This window comes from Corvus cornix, chromosome 15, assembly GCF_000738735.6.
Source record: "Corvus cornix cornix isolate S_Up_H32 chromosome 15, ASM73873v5, whole genome shotgun sequence".
Lineage (NCBI taxonomy): Eukaryota > Metazoa > Chordata > Aves > Passeriformes > Corvidae > Corvus > Corvus cornix.
In genome coordinates, this window is record NC_046345.1 from 8,206,906 (window position 1) to 8,219,992 (window position 13,087).

A 13,087-nucleotide genomic window follows, 5' to 3' on the forward strand; every position below is an offset into this window, starting at 1 on the left:
TGCTGTAGAAAAAACATTGAGGAAAAGAAAGCCAGTTGGAGGCTGAAAGAGAAGTAGGGTCGGTTGGAGCACTTGATTCCAGAGAGTTTGGGAAAAGCTTATCCCTTATAAAGAAAAAATACCTAGGTTTTATGGTGCAAAAGAACAATTTTCAACACTAGGGTACCAAAACACAGCTCACATACAAGTAGTTTCCCAAGTATTTGAGGCCTGTTGGCAATGATCGTGTTTTTCTTTAAAAAGTCAATAAAAGCCAGCCCCTGGTTTATTTTGGCTGTACCCTTCTATTTCCACAGACGAAGAGTGCAGGGACACAAACTGCTGGAGCCTGTGATGAAGTTGTCATTTACACTGTGCCCCCAGGCAGGGCTCTGCTGCCATGCTATGAACACACACCATCAATAACATTTGTCGCTTCCTCTTCTTGTCAGTCCGGACATATTTTTCTTTTTTTCTAATCTTTATCAAGTGGTTTGTTTTCTTTACCCAAGGGGCTCTGGTACTTTGCAGAATACTTAGAGAGAGGGAATCCATTACAATACAGCTAGTGGCTATGATCAATAAACCATGTGCTAGTTGATTTTATTCTGCCTATCCATTTTTTAATATAATTCACATGTTTATGTGGGGGTTTTGTCATATCCTTCTTCCTTCTTAATGGCAAATTAACAGCCAGTCTTGAACAGTACAAGAAAGCCACGCTTGCACAGTAAAGAGGAAATATACTTTGTTGAAACAGCAGGAAACAAAAATCTGTGAGAGTATTTCCAGTAGGGCTTTTATTGCAATTTTCCCATCATCTCTCCAGCTCTGGTGCTGGTAGCTGTAGTCTTGTAAAAACAGGAGAAAGGTGATAATCCCTTGGATTTACTTAGCTACACTTCAGAGTGCACCAAATCCAGCTTCCTAATCCAGTTCCCAAAAGATGAGTTAGATGAGGCAAATGCTAAAGACAAACAAGATAATAATTGGAACAGAAAAAGAAGCAGGGATGTAGCATCGTTTGATAGAGAAATTACATTTAATCTGATACATTGCATATTCAGCAGTGAGGAGAAAGTCATGGTACAAAAAGTGTTGATCTCTGCATTGTCCTTCCAACCCTCGCAGGAAGGTGTCACTCCAGCTAAGCCATGACTGACACCTCTCGACTGACTAAAAGCAGAGGGGTGTCAGCCATGGCTTACATGGCCTGGCATCTCCCTGGTTCACTGGAACTGGTGGCAAAGCTCCCACACGACCCACAGCCCCTGGCCCTCCAAGGCTGCACAGGCTCCTGGTGCTGAAGTGCAGCAAATGCTGCCATACCCCTCATGCTCTCGGAAGTCCTGATGATGCTCTGATTCAGTACAAACTCAAAGTAGCACAGACCTGGCACTGTTAGTGTGGCTGTGTCTGCTTTTCTATGGGTATGAACATAACATCAGGGTTCTCTCTTCTGTTTACCTCAAGAGACCTGCTGTGATCTTGGTTTAGGTGTTAGGAATTGATAAGGTTACACAGAATTGGGAGTTAAAGTCTACGTGAGGAATAAAAAAATAACCAGCAGTCCAGTTGGAATGTAGAAATGACTCCTTTTCAGAGATAACAAGATGGACAAGAGGGAGAAAAAAGTGTCTGTCATTCAGCAAGGACAGCAAAGGATCCTGAGAGCTGAACAGTGTTTCCATTGTTTTAACACAAGCTCCACTTCTCTACTGAAAGATCCAAATGACAAGGACACTGAGGGTTTCTTTCTTTTCACTGTTTGTTTCCCTAGTAACAAATATACAAGCTGCACTGTTAGATATCATCCTTTTCTCTTTCTTTTTTCTTTTTTTTTTTCTTTTAAGATAAAGACATCTCAAGGATGTATTCAGTGCTTTCAATGGTAGCAGGTTAAGGTTGCGTGTACAAATGGACCTCTGATACAGCGTGATGTACTTGAGAGCACTGCATGTAGTCAGTGGCTGAGACAGTGAAATAACTTTAAAAACATGGAAGAAAAATGCTTGCATCTCAATGTCTGGATCATTACTTCCTTTGCTTCTTCAGGATCTGTTAAATCTCAAAGGTTTGGAGAATTTAACCAAATTTTTAAATCAATTGGTCGTAGAATTTCAACCTCTAGATTCTCTGTGTTAGCTGAAAGAAAATCACTGAAAGAAGGAAAACCTAATTTTTAAAAAACTAATTTAACTACTTTCCTATATGTTTGCCGTAAATGCAAGCTTAGTAATGAGAAACAAAATATCTGATCTTATCTTCTCAGTTACTCAGGTTTATAACGTTGTGTTTTCCAAAGTTCTCCAAGGAAAAGAAAAAGGCATCTTTTTTCTCAGGATATAGCAGCAACTGGTCTAAAGAGTGTAATGTAGAAATAACTGACAAAATTAATATCAAACTTCTGATCATATGATATGAAAATACAACATTATGCATTAATTGTAAACCAGCTTGTTGCTAGGTCATAAATTACACTGATATTTGTCGCCATGTATTTTAGTTGTTTGTCTGGAACTGCCTGTGTAGGGAGGTTTCAGGTGAACAAATAACTTAGGATCCTTTCGTTTGGGATGCTTTCTGAAATCAGTAGAAGTATTAAATTGTACCACTTATGCTGACATAAAACCTGCAAACCCCGAAAACATGTGCAGTGAAGCTGCATCTTCAGTGGATCAGGGAATATCAAGTGATGTGATCAGCTGTCCTGAGACATTTTGATGTTTCAAGCTATTCTCAAGTGGAGAATAGGCAGAGGAATTTGTTTGGGGGCTATGAATCAAACAAATCTGTATCATGATTTTTATGTGATGTAGACATCTGTTCATATACATATAAATGGATGTGATGTGGAAAAAATTCAGAATCACCCAGAGCTCCAGATACCTAATTTAGGAGAGTATATGTTCTCTCTATTAAAGGGGTGAAATATACACCACTGGAGGGCAATTTGTCATCTGCAAAATCTGAATTGCTCTGTTTATGCCCACCATCACTGTGGAAAATCTACTTTATCTCTTGTGTGACTTTTGAAATAGCAAACCCATATGTTAATTAAACTTTTCTAATATTCAGACTGACAGATATACAAGTGTCCTACCTAGAGCAGAGAAGTTTGCCAGGGAATGAGCCAGCACACATGCCCTTCAAGCCTCAGCATGCTTTAGTAGCTAGGTTAAATGTTATTATTTTTTTTCCTCTGAATTTGTTTTTTTAATAACTTAATATTCACTTTCAGTAGAAAATCTAGACCTTTCTCTACATGGTAACAGTAAGAGCTGAGTTTTGGTTTATACTTCTTTTTGGTCTTTAAACAAAAATATTAGGCCAACAAAAGAATCATCATGCTATAAGCACAGTAATGAAAATGGTGATCATAAGAACAAATGACAGCTGTATTTATTGTTGAAATTTGGTTTTTTGTACTAACCAAGCTGTGGAGAGATGAAGTTTTGTCTGTCCTCAAAAGCAGAGGCAACTGTGACCAGGTTGTGTAAGTGGGGAAACCTGCAACTGGTTGTGTCTGCTTCTCCTGATGGCTTTGGTTGTTGGCTTTGCAGAAAGTCTGTCAGGAGACTCAAGAGCAGAACAGACAATTGCAGTGTGTAAATACATGTGTGTATCTCTAAAACTTGCAACACTGTTTTTCTAATGTGCGACTTTGTTCCTTTTGTGCTCATATCTGGCACAATCGATTACAAGCCCTGGAACTGCAGGATTCACAGGTCAGGACCCAAAGGTGAGATACAGTAGAAATGAAGTCCTAAAAGTGGGTGAAGTCCAAACACAAGTGTTTTGACTCCTCTAATATGCTTTAGACTATTACAAGAGAAGATTTAGGACCAAAAAGCCGTGCTAAAAATATACATATACATATCTACATTTTTAATTAAAACTGTAGATATAAGCAATGATACGAGCTGTACATTATATCTCTGAGTTCTAACTCTCAAATTCCACACCTTAGTGTCTATGGGCAATTTACCTCAGGCATCTGTTTATGGGAAATAAGCATAAGCATTTTATGTATCAAATACAGACTCATTCTGATAGTTAACATTGTGAAAGGATACTAGAGATGGAAAACAGGATGAAAATGGTGGGCAGTCTTTACATTTGTCTGCAACCTGTTTCAGAATTCAGTATTTGGATTTAATTTCTGATGATGAAAGTGCACTGGTATAAATGACTGAACTGGACAAAATCTGTCAGCAAACTAGAGTCCTAGCCTGTTAGCTCTGTAACTTCCCCTTCATCTCTGAAAAAGAAGCAGTAGTTCTTTTAAGATATCTCAAGCTTCTTTGCAAGGGGTGATGTCTAGATCATCTCCAGAGACTGAAAAGACAGAATTGTTCTGAATCCCTCCCTGATAGTGGCTGTGTGGTTCTGAATGCAGAGATGGCTGGAGGGTGTGCCTCCAGCATGAAGCATTGAGATTGTAGACAAGGATCAGACTGCACTTTACTAGGAAACTGGAAACAGCATCATCAGTTTTCCAGCTGTTCACTCCTGGTAAGTAAATTACACAGTACAGTGGAATATTTAGCATGCAAACAGGAGTGGCAGCACAGTAAACGAGCACTACAACACGTAGAAACTAATTGCACTTGATGAGTACCATAGCATTTAAATCACAAAATCAGATGCTAGCAGGGATTGTCGGTATTTAGCAGAAGAGAAAGCAGATGTGTCTTTCTGAGGCAAAAGGAAAAGGTAGTAGAACAAAGAGAACTACTTAAGCTTTTCAATATATACATACATTTTTAAAACTCCACCTTAGTGTAGGATTGTCATCTATTTCATGCAGCTATCGACTCCTTGGCTGATTGTTGGCCAGCTGTTGCTTATCTGGGAAGTTAAACTTGTGTTTTGTGAGCCGCAGAAAAGCAGAGATTAAATTTCTGTTTATGTGTGTTTTGCAAAAACACATTCTGCTTATGCTTGCCTGTATATGCAAAACAGTTGGCTAGAGGCAGGGATTCAAGCTTTTTTGTGTTGGAATTGTTCAGTTTCCTTTTTTTTCCTTTCTTCTAAGAGATGTGTTTCTCATCTCAAAACCTAGACTTATATTCCATCTTCATTTTCTATCCTGCCCAGATTAGGGCATCCAGCACAAGCATATTCTGTAATTTCACAGATAAATAGAGACAGGGGATTACTGTAATCATGTGGTACAACTCACTGCAGGACAGAAGCCATGTGACTGGTGATATTACTTGTCATTTAAACCAGAACATCCCTTAGGGAAACATCCTAAAACATCCTGTCTCTACAAATTGTTAATTCCTCGTTCCAGTCATTAATTACTCTCATTGACAGATACATATATCTTATTTCTCCCTTTAATGTGTTTAATTTTACCTTTCCATTGCTGTTTCATCCATCTGTGTAAGATGAAGGAGACAATAGGACTCACTATAGATATAAGAGCATCCTTTTAAGTAATAGCGTTTTATAAAGCACATTTTTCAAGTTCTAAGTTGTTTCTCTATCTCTTCTTAGATCCTTTTCCAAGGTATCAAATGATTTCTTGAGCTGTGGATTCCAGCAGTGATTTTTGTCCCTGTCAAGCATGGGACTGTCCTTTTCCTATTTAGATAGTCAGATGATCTTATCTATCTGTTCAATTAATTGCCAGTTCAATTGATTCTTCACTGGGATCCCCGAAGGCATTTCAGAATTGCTGTTCCCACTTCAAAACTAGGAAATAATAAGGGGCAAGCAAACCCAAAGTTAGCTAATTGATGGTAAAAACATTTTCAGCTTGTTAGTGTTTTCTTGTGAATCAGGCAAGACATACCATACAAATTAAAAGCTTGGCCACATTCAGAAGGCACCTGTTATCAACAATGACCAGCAGGTCACCTGGAGTTTTTCATAGAAGGTGAATTTCATTTCAGAGGTGAATTACAGGTTTCCATAGCAAAGCAATACTCTAGGAAAAATTATATCAAAACAGATTTTGATTAGGATTGACTTCCTGTGGTAGCCAGCCCACTGTTTACAGAGCAAAATGCAACAGGGCATCAAATTATTCTCTGGAACTCTATGAAGATAGATATTATTAAAGAGCTGATTCCTTTTGCAAAGTTGAGATAAATATACAAAGTAAAGAGTAATGTTGGCCATGAAAATTTTCTGAGAAGGACAAAAATAAAAGCTTTTATTGTAATTAATATGAGTCTAGTGTAACTTTGAAACTGAGTGAGAAGGAGACAAGAGAAGAACAGTAATAAGAAAAAAACATAGATGTTCTGTGACTATGAGAGCACAGGGATGTACACTGTAACTTGACACTTGACGTATTCTTTTTAGTAACTTATCTAAAAAGTGTCTACAAAGATTGCTGGAAGGAGAACATACAAAGCAACCCCTGTCTTCCTATCCTTCACACTAGGACTTTTAAATTCACTGTAACAACTGCTAGAGCTGCCTCTGCTGATTTATTACTTGTATTGATGCACCTGATTCTGTAAGATTAACTCAAAGGCCTTATTTGCCACCCTGTAATTTTCTCCCTCCTCTTAATCTTTCCTTCTTTTTTTCCCTTAGGTCATTTAATTCCATAAACCCCTGGAGAATGCAACTGAGTCTAAAGACTAGTTTTATTTAGAGTCAAGAAAAAGCATCACTCATTTTTATTTTTTGTGGTCAGATTACCTGCATGTTTCATTTGTAGGTTGGAACAAGTTATGTATGAATTCTGTACCCTAAATACTAGATATTGCTGATTTTTGTTTTCTCCAAGGGATTTTTATTTTCTCCAAGGCTATCTTAGTAACTGAGAAGTGAACAATCCTATTAAAACTGCTGAAGGATTTAGAGACAAAACAGCCTAACACTTTGTTCCACTGGGAAGGTGTGCCTGATACTGTACTGGCTCCATCTTGTGGCTGAACCTGCACGGATTCTTTGTCACAGGTTGACCCTTCTTGCCATCATTCTTACGTAAATACTGATAAATAAGTATGTGAACATCCTTTATAATTATTAGGACAAATGGCTCCAATGTTTCTGGTAACAGAGAAATGGAGAGACAGGTTGAAGACAAGATTAGCCCAAGCAAGCATTGCCTTGTTTCCCTGTGTAGCACTATCACAATTTGGTTACATCCTCCTGGTTACTGTCAGAGGAGCCTCTGCCAGGCAGAGGGAGAACAGGCAAATACCAGCACTTTTTAACTCCAACCTGCACTAATGTTGCTGTTCATTATTAACTTGGTGTGGCCAGTAAAGCAATTCACCATTTACCTTCAAGAGCAGCCTCACGTTTCTACCAAAACATAAACACAGGTCAGTGTTGTTTATTTTGGCAGCATTCTTTTTCTCTTCTAAAACAAATATTTTTTCACGTAGTTGTAATTAAACAGTGCTAGCATTTGAATGGAAGACAAAAGCACAAACCTTTCAATTAACCTTTTCCTGCCATCCCTGAACTGTGTTCAGTAAGTGCCTCGACTTGACTGCTCAACCACCCAAACCATGAACTCAGCATAGGAAAGGACAAAACACACAGCAGGAATTACAGAAGGCTGCCAACACCCCAGCTCACTGACCACATGGCTCAGCTAGTGCCTGCTTCATATCCCAGTTATGTAAGTTCATATTTTGGTGTATAGCACAACTATATATTTTCTTCAGACTGCAAAGAAGTAAATGGTTCACTTTTAGCACTTTCAGTGTTGGCAGCAAGAAGGCAGTGAGCTGCCAGGGCATGCTGGATGTTCTGTTCTGTTGTGTATGAGCTTGAGTGTTACTGGATAGAGCTTCTAACAGGCACAGTAGAAACGGCATTCAGCTCTAAAAATATTGCCACAGTTGCAAGATTGCAGAGATCAAGAGAATACAAATTATGTTTGCAGAAACTGGTAGAGGGTTGGTTACTGGGTATGAAGCAGGATAAGGCTGGCTGCACCCATATTTTGGCAGTCTTAATATGAAAGACATATCCCCTGATCCATATGACGTGGAAACAAAGAAAGTGCCTGTTTCCAAGGAGTCACAGGCCTCGCAAAATATGTATGGCAAGAACAGTCTCTCTTGCTATGTCATACAGAGCATCCATGATATCCAACCGTGAGTGACAAAGCAGCTTTACCTTATTATGTAGGTGCCAAGCTGGAAAACATTGCATATCTAGAATTCCATTTTATATCTCCTGCAGACATGCTCAGAAATCTGAAAATAAATACAGGTTTGCAAGACTGCCACAGTGAGTTAATAGTGTCAAAGCCTCACTCTCTCTGCTGTACATAATACCCACTTCATAAAGCAAATTTGCTCAGAGCTGCACTACAGTTTTATGTGAAGAATTCCTTGCTAGATTTTGTACAAAGAAAAAAATCTTTGCATTCTGTCACTTGGTCAGGAAGCACTATGCACACAGTGCATACCTACTATGCTCTGTACTGTGCCACACAGCTGCTGAATGCTCCCTCTCTTCTGCTCTGGTACTGACATGTCTGTCAGAATGTTTTCTGATCCTGGCACAGGGACTGGTGCAGCTTGTGGCCCAGGGAGGCAGCACAGGAGAGGAACGGGGTGGCCAGGCTGCTGCAACCACAGCGTGATTAGTGTTTGAAATGACTGGAACAAGGGTGGGAGGAAGCTATAAAAGACTCTATTGCCTCTGCTCAAGACAGCAGCATCCACCACTACATATAAAAGTTACCAGGATGTGTCATAGAATGTAATAACAATTACTTAAAATAAAGACAGAGGTAATGCTGCTGCTTCATGTTCCGCAGTGTGCCAGGTTAGAAGGTTGTCTGGTAACAGAGGGGTGAAATGCAAATATTGCAATGCCATCTCAGCTGGTATCTAAGTTCTGGAGAGGCCGGCGCTCAGATGCATCTTGCCCACACCAGCTGGAGGCTACAGTCTTCAACGTCCTTCTCTGCATCCATATATTCTAGAAAAGTAGCACTGATGCTGGCATAACGTGCAAAGGAACTGTCACAGGTGCCTTTGTCTTTGCTTTTCTGAAGCCCATTTTGCATCCTAGGTTTTGCTTTTGTACTCCCCAGTATCCTTGAGAAGACCCTGTTCAGCCAGAAATATCCACATTCCAGTGCCTTTCTGGGGTATCTTAAACTTTTAGGTTCTAAAAAAAGTCACCTGAGACATCTGCATGGCTCAGGGGGCACAGGACACAACCAAACCAGCTGCTCTGGCAGGAACACACAAGCACAACTCAACATAACTCACATTTGATCAGAAAAATGATACCTGCTCTTGTGTGAGCTAAAGAATTACAGAGCAGAGCAGATAGCATAACTGTGAGCAGGGTGCGAAGCAGGGCATGGAAACTGTCAGAAAAGCTACTGTAACAGCAAAATCCCCTGAGCATCAGTATCCAGAAACTTCCTGCAAGATGCTTTGCTGCTGCTACAAACAAGATTCTGCAATCTCTTGGATATTGTTACAAGAGAGAAATAAGTATCATCTAAGATGGGGGTATAAAACACAGCAACAGGATAGTAAAGTTAATTTTTCATGTTACAAGCTATAATACTGTTCTCTCAGTACTCTATTGAATTGCTCTTTTGATACTTCTGCCAGTATGTATGGAATGGGTGGATGGGAACGGAGATGAGAAGAACAGATTGTACAAAGTTTGACAATCATAACTAGCATAATCATAATCATTAATATTCATATTTTAAAAGTTCCCAATGCCTCACCTTGCTTCTGTGCTTCATTCCCTAGCACGGTGGTGTGCTTTATTCATAGGTGGTTGGAATTGCTTGGACCCACACCAGAAACTGGGGGGAAAAAAGGAAGAATGATCACATCAGTCCCACGCAACAAAATTTTCTTTAAATTCTCATTTCTGCTGCCTTGACCAGTCACACTGTACACCCACTGTGAGACTCTGCTTTAAAAAACCACAACTACACAAATAACCAAACCCAAAACAAAAGAACCCCCAAACCTACCACATAGAAATTATTCACTTACAGTTTCAGAGGTGTGCTTGTGTTGTACCCTGTCACTAGGTTAGCCTTTTACAAACTCTGGAGCTATAAATCTAGAAGACTTATATGATATTTTTCTAGACAGTCTGGGTATTATTAGTATAAATTCTGCTTTATAATGATTGCGGTAGACTGTCGTCAGCAAGGTTTTTATTTGTATAACGCTGTTCATGGCAGCTTTCCCCCAGCAGATGGCACGAGCACAGCCCGTGATCATCCCGACAGCTCTGCAGGACCAGGCTAGGCAGGAGCGCTTTGCAGCACTGAGCTACGGTTATGCTTTCTCATTTCCTTTGAAAGCTTTTATTTGGATTTTAACAGAGGCAAGGTTTCTACTGTGAGGCTGAATAAAAAGTGTCATTACGTCATTTCTACGGTCAGTTTTATCTCTGTTCTTTTTGCTTTCTGAAGACTAGATTGCTGTTGCTGGAAAAACTTGACCCGCAGACAAAATGAATAGCAAACATTACACAAAATGGGGTTTGATCTGTAGAAAAAATGTGTAAAATCCAGTGCTTGAAACGTGCAAGGCGGCACAAGAACGAAAGCTCAGCCCAGGAGCAGGAACAACACAAACTCTGGTGGTGCCAGGCCAGGGAGGGCAGCCTGTGTAGCAAGGAGGGGCTCAGCCTTTGCAGCTCTGTGGTGGCTGAAGGCTCTGTAGAAACGGGAATCACATCCTTTGCTGCCAATGTCTTCCAGTCAAAAGAGAAAAAAGGATGTGAGGGGTAGCCTCACACCCAATGTGACTGAAGTAGGGGTGAAAGTGATTAAAGGATAAATTTCATGCCTAAATCTCTGTCTTGATCACTGTACTTCTTAAAAACTGCGAAGTTTAGCAGTATAAGGCATTAGCAAGTATGAACTAAAGATCTACTTTTCTGCTCCCTTGAGCAGGTCCTCTTCAGCCCCATGCAGCCCAGAGGTCTCTGGGTCACCACATCTGCACTGTCAGCAGGGTTGGGGCAGGTGACCTTCAGAGGTTCCTTCCAGTGGAATTTTCAATGGTTGCCTTCAGGAGCTTGGCTACATTTGACAACAGCTACTTCTAATTGCACTGAATTACAAAAAGTTCTTGAGATGGACTGCCTGTTATCCAAGAGGGCCAGGCATTCATCTGACCCCATCACAGCCTTTAAGTGTAAGAGACTAAAGAGAACAAGAAAATAACTGATTGCACAAGACAACAAATGGAAACAAAATCATTGCAAGAAGATACCAGGCAGGACACCTCTGGCTGAGCCCATTACTTCCTGAGGGAGACTGGGCACTGCATGAATCCAGTTCTGGGGCTGGTGCAAGAAAACTAACATGGCATTGGCAAAAACACCCAGTAGTATTGTAGCAGCTGCTAATTACCAAGCCCTGGAAGCTGACAGCCCGTGGTGTAGTCTCCAGCAGGGTACAGGAACTGTGCTTATAGTAAGAGAGCGTGAGCTGGGTTTACATTTTCTATTCCCCCCAAGCTTTTCAGGAATTGGTTAGCTGTTCACTGCCTGAGTAGGTGCAAAGGGTACACATATGTATTTACTATCCCTAAAGAGACCATCAAAAGTTTGTAATTTTTACTAGTTTACCTGAAGATAATTTTATTCCAGGGCATAGAAGGCTTCACTCCCCCTGCTCCAAAATCTAGCACAGTTAGAAAGCTGGAGCAAGACAGATCACTGAAAGGCAATCACGCTTCTTTTCACAGTGAAAATTACTAAATGTTGAAGTGATTCATAGATTCAAGTAAAACCAAAATATACACATGCAAAATTTCAGTAATTGAACACAAACATGTCATCATGAATCCATTCTCAGTGCAAGTAGATGCCAAGACAATTCCTGAATATTCTGAAATGAACACCTTAAGAGCTGAAATGGACTCTCCTGCTAAATTAATTGCTACCTTTGTTTGATGAGGAGCATGGCAATTTGCAGATAGAAATATTTATACAAGAAATGCCACAGGCTTCATTGTTGCTGCCCACCTCTCTACCCACCAAACCCACCTGGGTTATAATCACTACCTTCAGACAATCCCTGTTGCACACACAAATTTCATTCATTCAAGCACATTGATTTGGAGACATTTTTGGTTTATAGCCCCTTTTTTCCCCCCAGAGATTTAATTCAATAGCTATCATGGACATGGCATTTTATTCTGAAAAGGATTGCATTTGTATTTATTCTTTGAGCTAAGTGTTTAGTTTAATATGCTTGTTGTAAGTTAACTCTGTTACCCCTTGTGGTAAAAGGCCACAAGTTCCTGCTTTCAGAAACTTTGATCCATGTTAAGTGAAATTGTTTCCAGATAAATGTTTCCATGTGGTATTTGCCTCTTAATTCACTTAAATACCTTTGAAAGACTCAGGGTCCCAAAGACCATACGTAACAATTGCAGGGAAAGAAGTTTAAAGGGAAGAAATCCGTGAAGAATTACAAGAGCAGTTGAAAGTTGGGAAGCAGAAATATTGTCATCTCCAAAAAGTGAGTTTTCCCCTGCATACATGAGACAGCTGACTGTAGCCTCAGGTAGTTGGGAATTACAAGCTGCATCTCTCTTCAGCACTGCAGAAAATGCAGCCATTTGAATATTTCCTGAAAGTATTTCATATTCACTGCCCAAAGAAAAGGCACGAAACCCCTTAAATTTTATCTACTGCACTGCCCAATGACAGGTCTTCCACAACACATGGATACATGCATTCAAGAGGGCAAATTGTTCTGAAAAGCTTCACACCTGGCTGCTCATTCCATCTCCTCTGGACCAATTTCTAGGAGAGAGAGAGAGAGAGAGAGAGAGAGATCACTGCTCCTGAGCACATCTCCCCAGCTCCCAGCATTCCTGCTGTCCCTCTGCTCCAGCCCAGCCATGCAGTCTCTGCTGCTCCACTGCCAGCCTCGACACCCACAGAGAGTGCAGCAGAGCAGTGCATCTGGATTTTTAACTAAAACACAGCACTTTGTGTTCTCCACACAGGTCAGACCTCTGCCATTCTTTTCCACCCCTCTCTAACTTGGATAGGAAACACAGCAACAGGCTGCAAGGACACAACGCCCCAGCAACAGCTTCCTCATCAGCCTCCAACTGTAAATAATCCTGTGTTCTGTACTTGCTATACAAATGGTTAGTTATTTACA